At 38.6% G+C, this 10,416-nt stretch overlaps 1 non-coding gene across 1 annotated transcript; it reads left to right on the top strand.

Moving 5' to 3' along the window:
- The first annotated feature begins 6,007 nt into the window (after positions 1-6,007).
- LOC121225814 (small nucleolar RNA R71) lies at positions 6,008-6,114 on the top strand. The gene has a single exon (XR_005923722.1). It is a non-coding gene; the product is annotated as a small nucleolar RNA R71 (small nucleolar RNA).
- Positions 6,115-10,416: the final 4,302 nt, after the last annotated feature.

Consider the following 10,416-nt stretch of genomic DNA (forward strand, 5'->3'; position numbering starts at 1 on the left):
ATCAAAATAAATTCTTCTCAATTTATAATTCTCATCAATAGTATCTTAAAATAATCCATAAGTAATCATACATTGAAAATTCAACTAAAAGAATATCAAAGTTTCAAACATTCCAAGTTGAGCATTTTATCACGAAAACCTACGTGTCTCCCCTCATTTAAATAATCACCTGTGATTCAAAATATCACAGAGTTTCACATCCTCACTAAAGATTCACTCAAATCACTCGAGGTGTTTAAAGACAAGAAATTTAGCACTCAACAGTCAATATGAAAAGTTATTACCATAGGCTTGCGTGAAAATCAAATCTTCACCACTATATATTGAGATGATACAACAATCAAAAGGTCTTTAGAGGGTTGTAATGTGGCTTTGGTTAAGGGGTGTGGTCATAAGCTTGAAAAAGAAAGTTAGAATCGAGATTCAATTGAAAAATTACCTAACTAGAAAAATACTAAAACTGACAAATTATATTCCTAATTAGAAGGTCCTAGAATTGAGCTTTTCTTCATGGAATATGGAATTAAATACTTAAGCTCAAAAACAAAGAATTACTACTAATATGTATGCATGTATTTTTTTAAGGACAAGTCAAGTAACATAGAACTTTGCTAACTATTACAAAGAAAAATAAAACATAGCTAAGCAATTAATTCAAATCAAATCTCGACAAAAATAGGGATCAAATTAGGGGATTTCAACAATAATGAGTTATGTGTTAATATTGAGGGTAAATCAATGAATGGCTTGTAAGGCTCAAAAGGGTTCACTAAGGGTTAATTATAAGGGTAGGCTTTTATGGACTAAGTGGGTTAAACCTAAGTGTCTTTATCATCTTGACATATCAAGTCAATGGTGTGGTCTTGACATGCATAATCGACGCAAGTTCTAGAATAACCAATCAATATTGACGCACTCATAGCAACAATAAAAGTGAGCATGAAAGAAATAACATATGCTCTAAAGGCTCAAGATCTCACAAAAATTGTGGCTTTTTGATGTTAAACTTGTGAATTTCAACTCAAGATAATACCTAAACTTGGGGGAACAACCTAAAAATTTTTAATTTTCAAAAATCAACTTATCATGCTTGATTCTCTAATTCTTTAAAGTCTAACAATCAATGCATAAATGCCTATGTTTTAATTTAAGACATATCAATAAAAATCATAAATTAATCAAAATTCATTCTAAAAATGATATGAGAAGATTATTTGAGAACAAGACAAAATTCGGGGATTTTTCTGATAATGATATAAATAAGCCCCCCACACTTAAGATGTACATTGTCCTCAATGTACAAAGATAGATTTACTAAAAACTATAGATATAAGATCATAAGATAGGGAGAGAAGTGAAACTTCTTAAATGTTAATTGGAATCCTTGAATTGGATTAATGGAGAGTAGACGGCTAAGGCAAGTATGAGATTGGAGGAGGATACTCTGGTGGTGATAGAGGTTCGTTAGTCCATAAGTCTAGTGCCAAAAGAATATTATATCTGGTGGTAGCTATGGTCATGGTCGAGCAGGACATGGCAGTCGTGGAGAACCTTTTCCAGTGGAGTTGCAATTTCGTAAGTAATAGTGAGCTTTGGGGCTCTTTAGAACTGCGATGGAATCAATAATTCTTTAGGAAATATAAAGTAGCATGATTACTTGTAAAGAAATAGCTGAAAGTATAAATTGTTTAATACAAATAATAAAACCTAAGAATGTAGTAAAAAATAAAATTAAAGAAAAATAAAATAAAAATTAGTTTTAAAAAGATAAAAGTAAAAAAATAAAAATATAAAATAAAAGCTTTTAAACATCTTCATCACCAGATGGCTCGCGAGGTGGGGGCAACGATGAGATGTGAAGGTGCTAACAAATCTGATGTAGAGTGGCATCAATGTGGTCGAAGCGCTAAAAAAATTGCTGCTCGAATTGAGTTAGGCACTCAGAGATGTCAAAGAGTGAAGCCGGCGCATGAACTGGACGATGAATAGGTGGTGGCTAAGAGGCTGGATCTTCGTGAGGTGAAGGGACATCATCAGTAATGTCCTCTGGGTCATCCTGCTCGGCTGACTGGATTAGGCGGTACTGAGGAGGATCAAATCCATGTCGTCGCTCGATCATCCTCATATGGAGCATACTCGAGATGCCCTGTGGGGACATCTGACCGATGAGGGTGAGGGAGAATGCTTGCGCCGTTCTGTTGGGGAGACTGAAGTACCATGCCAGACGAGTCACATAAAGGCCGATGGATATGACTCCCTTCCTGTGTCGCTCCGTATGATGGTGAATGGCGAGGGCAATGAAATAGGCGAGGTCGAACACATGCCCATACTCTATAGAAAATAGGCGTTGTTAGTGTTGACGACACCGGTGCTCTATCGCCGTCCTGTCAGGGTGTGGGCTAGGATGGCATGTAGGTATCGCAAGGATGGGGTGAGAGCTGATGCCTTGGAAAGACTAGGGTCATAGGTGGCTGAAGCATGAACGAGGGCCCTCCAGCAGTTTGAAGGAAAGTAGTGGATGTGGCGATGGAGGTTGGCGAAGTCGTCGTCGTCCATTAATTCCTCCCTGTATAGTCTTAACGCGACTCCAAACTCAGGCACAGTCAGTTGGCGAACTAAACCGCCGAGACGAAATTAGACCGTTCCAGGGTCATCGAACTCTATCATATCAACTTGAGGGTGAAAGGTCTAGCAGAGTTTGAGTGTAAGCTTGAGGTACGTCGGCTCGATGATCTCGAAGAAGAGCCCCACGGGTCAGTAGTCTAGAGAGCCCAGACTACGTCAGCCAGTTGGATCTGCTCTAAAGTGGTCCAGTCGATGCAATGGCCCACACCTAGGGGTTGGGCCCGTAATATCTGGAAAAGTTCCTCTTGTGGTCCCGGTAAAAATTGGATAAATAGGTGTCTGATCTCGACAGTGGGACTCGAGGAGGATGCTGCTCCTTTTCGTTTCTTTGAGGCGAGGACGGTAGTCTTCTTGCCTTTTGGGTTCGTCATGGTATCTGCAATGAAAAGACGAAGTTATAAGAATAATCCCCAAGAATAGCATGTAAAAATATGTAGGCATGGTAAAACTAAATAAGAATACTTCATAGGGGTTACTGACTAAAGGGAAAATCTACTGAAAATAACCTAGTGCATATAGTAATGATAATATGGAATATGGCATGAAATCTATGGAAACACAAGGACGAATGTATCATAATGCATCAACTAAAATGGCAAGTTTCTAAATAAAAACAAAGAGTATAAGAATGATTATCATCAGAAACATTCAAATAAACAAGAAATAACAATAAATAACAAGAGAATAGAGAGAAAAGAATGGACGAACGCAATAGTGCTTGATGGAGGAGTGATGTGGTCAGCCACAGACATGGGCAATGAGGTTGTGTGGTATGCAAGGGTGAGAATAGGGGATAAAGGAGAGGAAGAGAGGAGAAAAATGGAAGGAGAAAGAGAAAGAAGTGGTCGGTCGGTGGTGGGAGAGGGGATTTAGGCGGCTAGGGTTAGGGTTTTTTGGGAAAGGGGATGATGAATAGTAAGGGGTTTATATAGATATTGGGGAACACGGCCATGAGGCACACCCGTGTGCCCTTATTTCAGCCCGTGTGTTTCGTGATTTTCAAATTTGGGCACGTCTGAAATTCGACCTACGCCTATGCTCTTTGTTCGCTTCTCCCACGCCCATGTTGTTTTGACAGTCTCGACCACGGGTAGTGAGCACGGGCATGTCACAAGCCTCAGTTTCAACCACGGCTTTGTTTTTTGACAGTTTCGTCCACAGCCATGTCGCATGACCGTGGCAATGTATCGAATCCCATGTTGGGGAAAACTTTCACTCTGTTTTCACACGGCCATATCGCACGGCCGTGTCGCCGCCCGTGGTATGAGCACAGCCTAAGGCACGCTCGTGCCTGGTCGTGTGGTTTCTAGAAAACCTGTGTTCAAGTACTCAGTTAGTGATTTAAATGTTAAAAACTAAAATTTAAAGAAGTTAACACCGTTAGTGCTCGAGTTGCCTCCCAAGGAGCGCTTATTTATAGTCTAAGCTCAACTTCCCTCTTTGTTGTGTGGTCATGGTAGTGCGAGGAGTTTACACTCCTCATTCTTGCTATCAAACACAAAATAAGGTTTTAGATAGGTACGATTTACCTTAAAGGTGTCGAATTTAGGATGAATTACCTCAACTGTCCCATATGGAAAAATGTTGAGTACCGTAAGAGGGATTGCTCCATTAGGTTTAGAAGTGGCAATACGAGGGTCTGTTGCATCCAGTAGTACTTTGTCTCCAACCTTAAGTTGATTTGGTGAAACATTGAACTCGTCATGACGTGGTTTTGGTCTATCGTGTGGTCTCGATTTCTGTGTCTGCCATTCATCTAGTTCCTCGATTTGTAGCCTTCATTCTTCATAGATGGGTCCTTTGTTGTTACTTGAACAACGCTCATGTATGTTTTTCGAACGTGTTTCCTACAAAGAAGGTTGCACCACATGATCTGTATTAGTAAAATTTTGAGCTTGAAGAGTGATTGTTTCATCACCTACACGAAGTGTGAGTTCACCTATACCAACATCAATTATAGTTCTAGCAGATGTTAAAAAGGGCTTTCCTAAAATTAAAGGCACGTCACTATCCTCTTCTATGTCTAGAACAACAAAATCGATTGGGAATATAAATTTGTCAATTTTAACGAGTACATCTTTAATAATGCCCGTAGGAAATCTAATTGTTTTATCTGCTAACTGAATGCTCATCCATGTTGTTTGGGTTTCCCAAGACCTAGTTGTTTAAACATTTTATAGGGCATGACATTAATACTAGCCCCTAAATCAGCCAAAGCATTACTAACATCTAAGCTACCAATTAGACAAGGAATCGTAAAACTCCCTGGATCTTTCAACTTGTTGGGTAACTTATTTTGTAGAACGCCTGAGCAAACTGCGTTCAACTCTACATGCGACGCCTCATCCAACTTCCGTTTGTTTGCTAAAAGCTCTTTTAAGAATTTAACTAGGTTTGGAATCTGCGAAAGAGCTTCAATAAATGGTAAGTTAATATGTACTTTCTTTAATAGTTTAAGGATTTTATCAAATTGTTCGTCCATGTGGTCTTTCCTTGTCGCACTAGGGTATGGCACACGAGGTTTGTACTCTCTACTTACCTGTTTTTTATCAATATGGTCCACCTCACCTTTACCTTTACTTACCATAATTCCTTGCCTCGGTTCTGGTTTAGGTTCAACTAATCCTTTCTTATCTTGAATGGTAATCGTATTGAGCTGTTCCCTTGGGTTAGATTCAGTGTTACTCGGCAAGTTACCTTGTGGTCATTTAGAAATCAGTTTAGCAAGCTGGCCTATCTGAGTTTCGAGCCCTTGAATCGACGCTTGTTGATTCTTAAGTGCTATTTTGGTATTTTGAAAATGAGTTTCTGACACCGAGATAAATTTCGTTAGCATCTCCTCAAGGTTCAGCTTCTTTTCTTGATTGTAAGGTGTTTATTGAAAACCTGGGGGATGTTGTCGCATTTGATTTCCTTGACCACCCCTCGAGAAATTGGGGTGGTTCCTCCAACTTGCATTATAAGTGTTACTATATGGGTTATTTTGTGGTCTAGAATTATTGTTACCCATATATTGAACTTGTTCCTCCTCAATGCTAGGGTTGAAGAATTGATATTCTGTGTGTTCTCCTCCTCCATTAGAATCGCACCTCATCACGGGATGTACTTGAGTAGAACCATACAAACCGTCAATCTTTTTATTTAATAGTTCTACCTGGTTAGATAGCATAGTAACCTCATCGAGGTTGAAAACACCAGCTGCTTTTGTTGGCTTTGTTCTCATGACTTGCCACTGATAGTTATTCAGTGAAATCTCTTCAATAAATTCATAAGCCACTTCATGTGTTTTGCTATTCAGTGTTCCACTAGCAACGGCGTGATAAGTTTCCTTTTTGAGAGGTTCACACTGTTGTAAAACATTTGAACCTACAACCATAAAGGTAACCCATGGTGAGAGCACCTTCTCAATAGATCCTTGTATCTCTTCCATGCATCATAGAGTGTTTCTAGATCCATCTACACAAAATAAGAGATATCATTCCTCAACTTAGCCGTTTTAGTCAGTGGAAAATATTTAAGTAAAAACTTTTCAGTCATTTGTTCCCAAGTAGTGATTGACTCTCGTGGTAATGAGTTCAACCACTGTTTAGCCTTGTTCCTCAATGAAAAGGAAAACAACCGAAGGTGAATGGCATCATCAGAAATGCCATTGATCTTAAAAGTGTCGCAAAACTCTAGGAAATTTGCCAAATGAGCGTTTGGATCCTCGTCCTTCAAACCATCAAACTGAACAAACTATTGTATCATTTGAATTGTGTTAGGTTTCAGTTCAAAATTATTTGCAGCAACAGCAGGTCTAACTATACTCGATTCGGCTCCGGTTAAAGTAAGTTTAGCATAATCATACATAGTACGCGGAGTAGGATTCTGATTTACTGGATCGACAGCAATCGTAAGAGGTAGTGGATTTTCCTAATTTTCAACCATCTCCTCAGTTGTGGTGGAAATATCGTCCTCTTGACCTTCCTCTATGTATCTTAGGCTTCGCCTTGTTTCTCTTTGATTTTTGCGAGCTGTGTGTTCAATCTCACTATCAAAAAGTAATGGTCCTGACGGGTTTTTTCTAGTCATAAACTATAAAAACCTGTCAGAAGAAAATAAAATAAATTTTAGTAATATAAACAAAATTTAAATTTAAATTGCCATAGAATAAATGGCTAAAGTAATAAAAATTAAGTGTTCCTAATATCTTAGTTCTTCGGCAACGGCGCCAAAAACTTGATGTGAACAAATCATATAAGTTTTAAATTTATGATTGATCGTACTTGAAAACTAACTATTATCACGATGAAGGCAAGCGCACCTATCGAACAATAGTATAGTTTATAGCAAGACTGGAATGTCGAACCCACGGGAACTAAAAGTACTAGTATTAACTCTCTTTTTATTATCTAGCCTAAAAATAAATGGGTTTGTTTTATCTAAATTAATTAACTAGACTAGAAATATACAGGAAGAAAATAGGGGAAATAATTTTGGGAAAAACTGATTGATTTGGACAATACCTAAGGAGAAATCCACTTAGACTTCACTTGTTTTTTGACTCTGAATCAGACGATTTATTCACTTGACTTGATCCATAGAAATCCCTAAGTTATATTATTATCTCTCTCGAGCTAACAACGTCTAACCCTAGGTTGATTAATTGAAATCTCTTTCTAATTAAAACGCCTAGTGTTGCATTAACTCGATCTATGGATTCTCTTATTAGGTTTGACCCTAATCCAGCAAAATTATGTCGCCCTATGTCTAGGGGTGCAATAAACTCTACTTAATTATGCTAGATCTACTCTTAGACAGGGACTTTTTCTCTACTGAATAAGCACATCAATACTTTAATCAATATCCTGGATTATTAAAGCAAGAATTAAGAACTCATAATTAAGAAGAAGTTAAATATTTATCATATAATTCAGAAAATAATAACAAGATACATCTTAGGTTTCATTCCCCTTAGGTATTTAGGGATTTAGTTCATATGTGAAAAAGTAAACATCTTAGAAGAACAATGATAACAAAACATAAAGAAACCCAAAATTGTTGAAGGAAATTGAAGGGAGATCTTCAGTCTTGAAGGAGAATCCGGCTTTTGAGATGGATCAATCGGCTTCCTTCGAGTAATTCCTTGCCTCCTACTCCGTTTCTCCTTTCTAGGTACCTCCTAGGGTGTTTATATAGGCTTTAGAATGCTTCAAAACCCTCAAGAGTGGCCTTTTCCGAATAGGACTAGACTTGGGCTCAACAGGGACATGCCCTTGTGACACGCCCGTGTGGGTGGCTTAAGCCGTGTTGCAATCTGCTAAATAGACACGGGCATGTGAACTACCCGTGTAAGGAAGTCCAGGCCGTGTTGATTTTCTACGTTGACCCATTTTCTTCTTTTTTGGCCTGTTTCTCGTACTTTTTACTCTCCTATGCTCACCTAAGTATAAAGCATGAAATTAAGGTATTAGGAGCATCAAATTCCATAAATCCAATGATAATTCATCCAAAAATATGCTAAGCATGGGATAAAAATATGTATAAATTATGATTTATCAGCCGTGTGCCACTTATTTGATTGTTGCTGTCACAAACAGAATACAGGCTAGTTCTGGACACGGGCGTGTGCAAGGCACACAGGCTGGACACACAGGCGTGTATCTGGCCGTGTGAGGAAGTCAGTATGTGTGCGTTGTATCCACATGGCCTGAGACACGGACGTGTCTCTTGTCCGTGTGAGTGACATGGGTTGGGCACACGGGCGTGTGACCCATGCAGTGATGAAGATTTCTTAATTTTGTAAAGTTTTCTCGAGTTATCGGTTTAGTCTCAAACCCAATTTTAAGCATGTTTTAAGGTACTGTAGAACTTTATGAGGGGCAATGTGGTTGAATGCATGAAATTTTTAAATTGTATGCAATTTATTATTGTAAAATATGACTGAATGACTCAATGTAAGTTTGGTAATGCCTCGTACCCAGTTCCGGTGTCGATTACGGGTAAGAGGTGTTACATTTTATTAGTATCAGAGTTACAGTTTAGTCAGTTCTAGGAATAACGTAGCGTGTGTGAGTTTAGCTATACATGGCATAATTTATACTCCGATAGTGTGATGACTTCTGACATTTGAAAATGTGCTTTTATATAGTAAATATAGAGCTGTAGCTGATGATGTCGAGAGCGTAGCGCCTGCTCTGCATGGGACAGTGCCAGTTGAATCTCGACCTATCTCGAGTAGCCATGAGGGGGAGGCTAAACAAGCCTTTTACCAAATGATGAACAAATGGTTTACTCAGTATATCCAGACTAATCTGGCTGTACAACAACCTCCACCCCAGAATAATCCATCTCTGATACCTGTGATACCTCTAATGATTGATCTGATGAGATTTAACAGGCTAATGATGATAATGATGATGATGATGCTGAGCGGGCTGAGTTGTGGCTCGATAATACCATTTATGTGTTTGACGAGCTATCTTGTACTCCGGATGAATGTTTAAAGTGTGTCATATCCTTATTACGAGATACTGCATATCACTGGTGGAATACACTAGTATCGGTGGTCCCAAAAGAGATAGTGACCTGGGAATTCTTTCAGACTGAGTTTCGTAAGAAATACATCAACCAAGGATTTATCAACCAGAAACAGAAAGAATTTTTGGAATTGAAATAGGGTCATACGACAATAACTGAGTACGAGCAGAAATTTGTGAGACTTAGTCGATATGCTCGTGAATGTGTTTCAACCAAAGCTATCATGTGTAAAAGATTCAAAGATGGTTTAAGTAAAGACATTAAATTGTTGGTTGGTATACTTGAAATTAAAGTGTTCATGGTACTTGTTGAGCGAGCTTGCAAAGCTGAAGAGCTCGAGAAAGAGAAAAGAAAAGCTAATTTTGAATCCAGAGATTCCCGTAAAAGATCATCAAGAAAGACTTTTCACTCAGCATTGAAGAAGTTCAGAGATGTTTCTAGTTAATTTAAAGTTACTTCAGACTTTTCTAGACGAGATCGAGACCGACCTCCTGTGAGTTCATGAGCCACTTCTATTGCTAATGTTGGCAATGATAGATAGAACAGACTCAAGTGTAAGTATTGTGGCAAATGGAATTCTAGAAATTGTAGATTGCATGATCGGTCTTGTTTTAAATGTGGATCGATGGATCATTTTATCTGAGATTGTCCGTTGTTAGCCGAGCAAAACATCGTTCAGAACGCGAGACCAAGTAACATGTCAGTGCGAGGAAGACGACCTAGACATTCGAGTAATGTAGGTGGTAGTAAAAGAGGGATAAAAGATATAGCGGTTCGGTCTGAGGCTCGTGTAGCTGCCAGAGCATATGCTATACGCGCTCATAGGGATGCTTCTTCCCTAGATGTTATTACCGGTACTTTCACTCTTTATGATATTAGTGTTATTGCATTGATTGATCCTGGTTCGACTCATTCATATGTGTGTGAAACATTAGTATCCAGTAAGACTTTTCCTATTGAGTCTACTGAGTTTGTGATTAGAGTATCAAACCCCTTGGGCCGGTGTGTTTGGTTGACAAAGTGTGTAAGAATTGCCCATTGATGATTCGAGATTCATGCTTTCTGGCCGATTTGATGTTGTTACCTTTTGATGAGTTTAATATAATTTTGGGTATGGATTGGCTGACTTTGCACGATACTATTGTTAATTGCAAAAGAAAGACCATTGATTTGAGATGTCAGAACAACGAGATTATTCGGATTGAATCTAATGATCTAAATGGTTTACCAGCGGTAATATCTTTGATGTTAGCTCAGAAATATGTGAGAAAA

The sequence above is a fragment of the Gossypium hirsutum genome, chromosome A03, assembly GCF_007990345.1.
Source record: "Gossypium hirsutum isolate 1008001.06 chromosome A03, Gossypium_hirsutum_v2.1, whole genome shotgun sequence".
In the NCBI taxonomy this organism is placed as follows: Eukaryota; Viridiplantae; Streptophyta; class Magnoliopsida; order Malvales; family Malvaceae; genus Gossypium; species Gossypium hirsutum.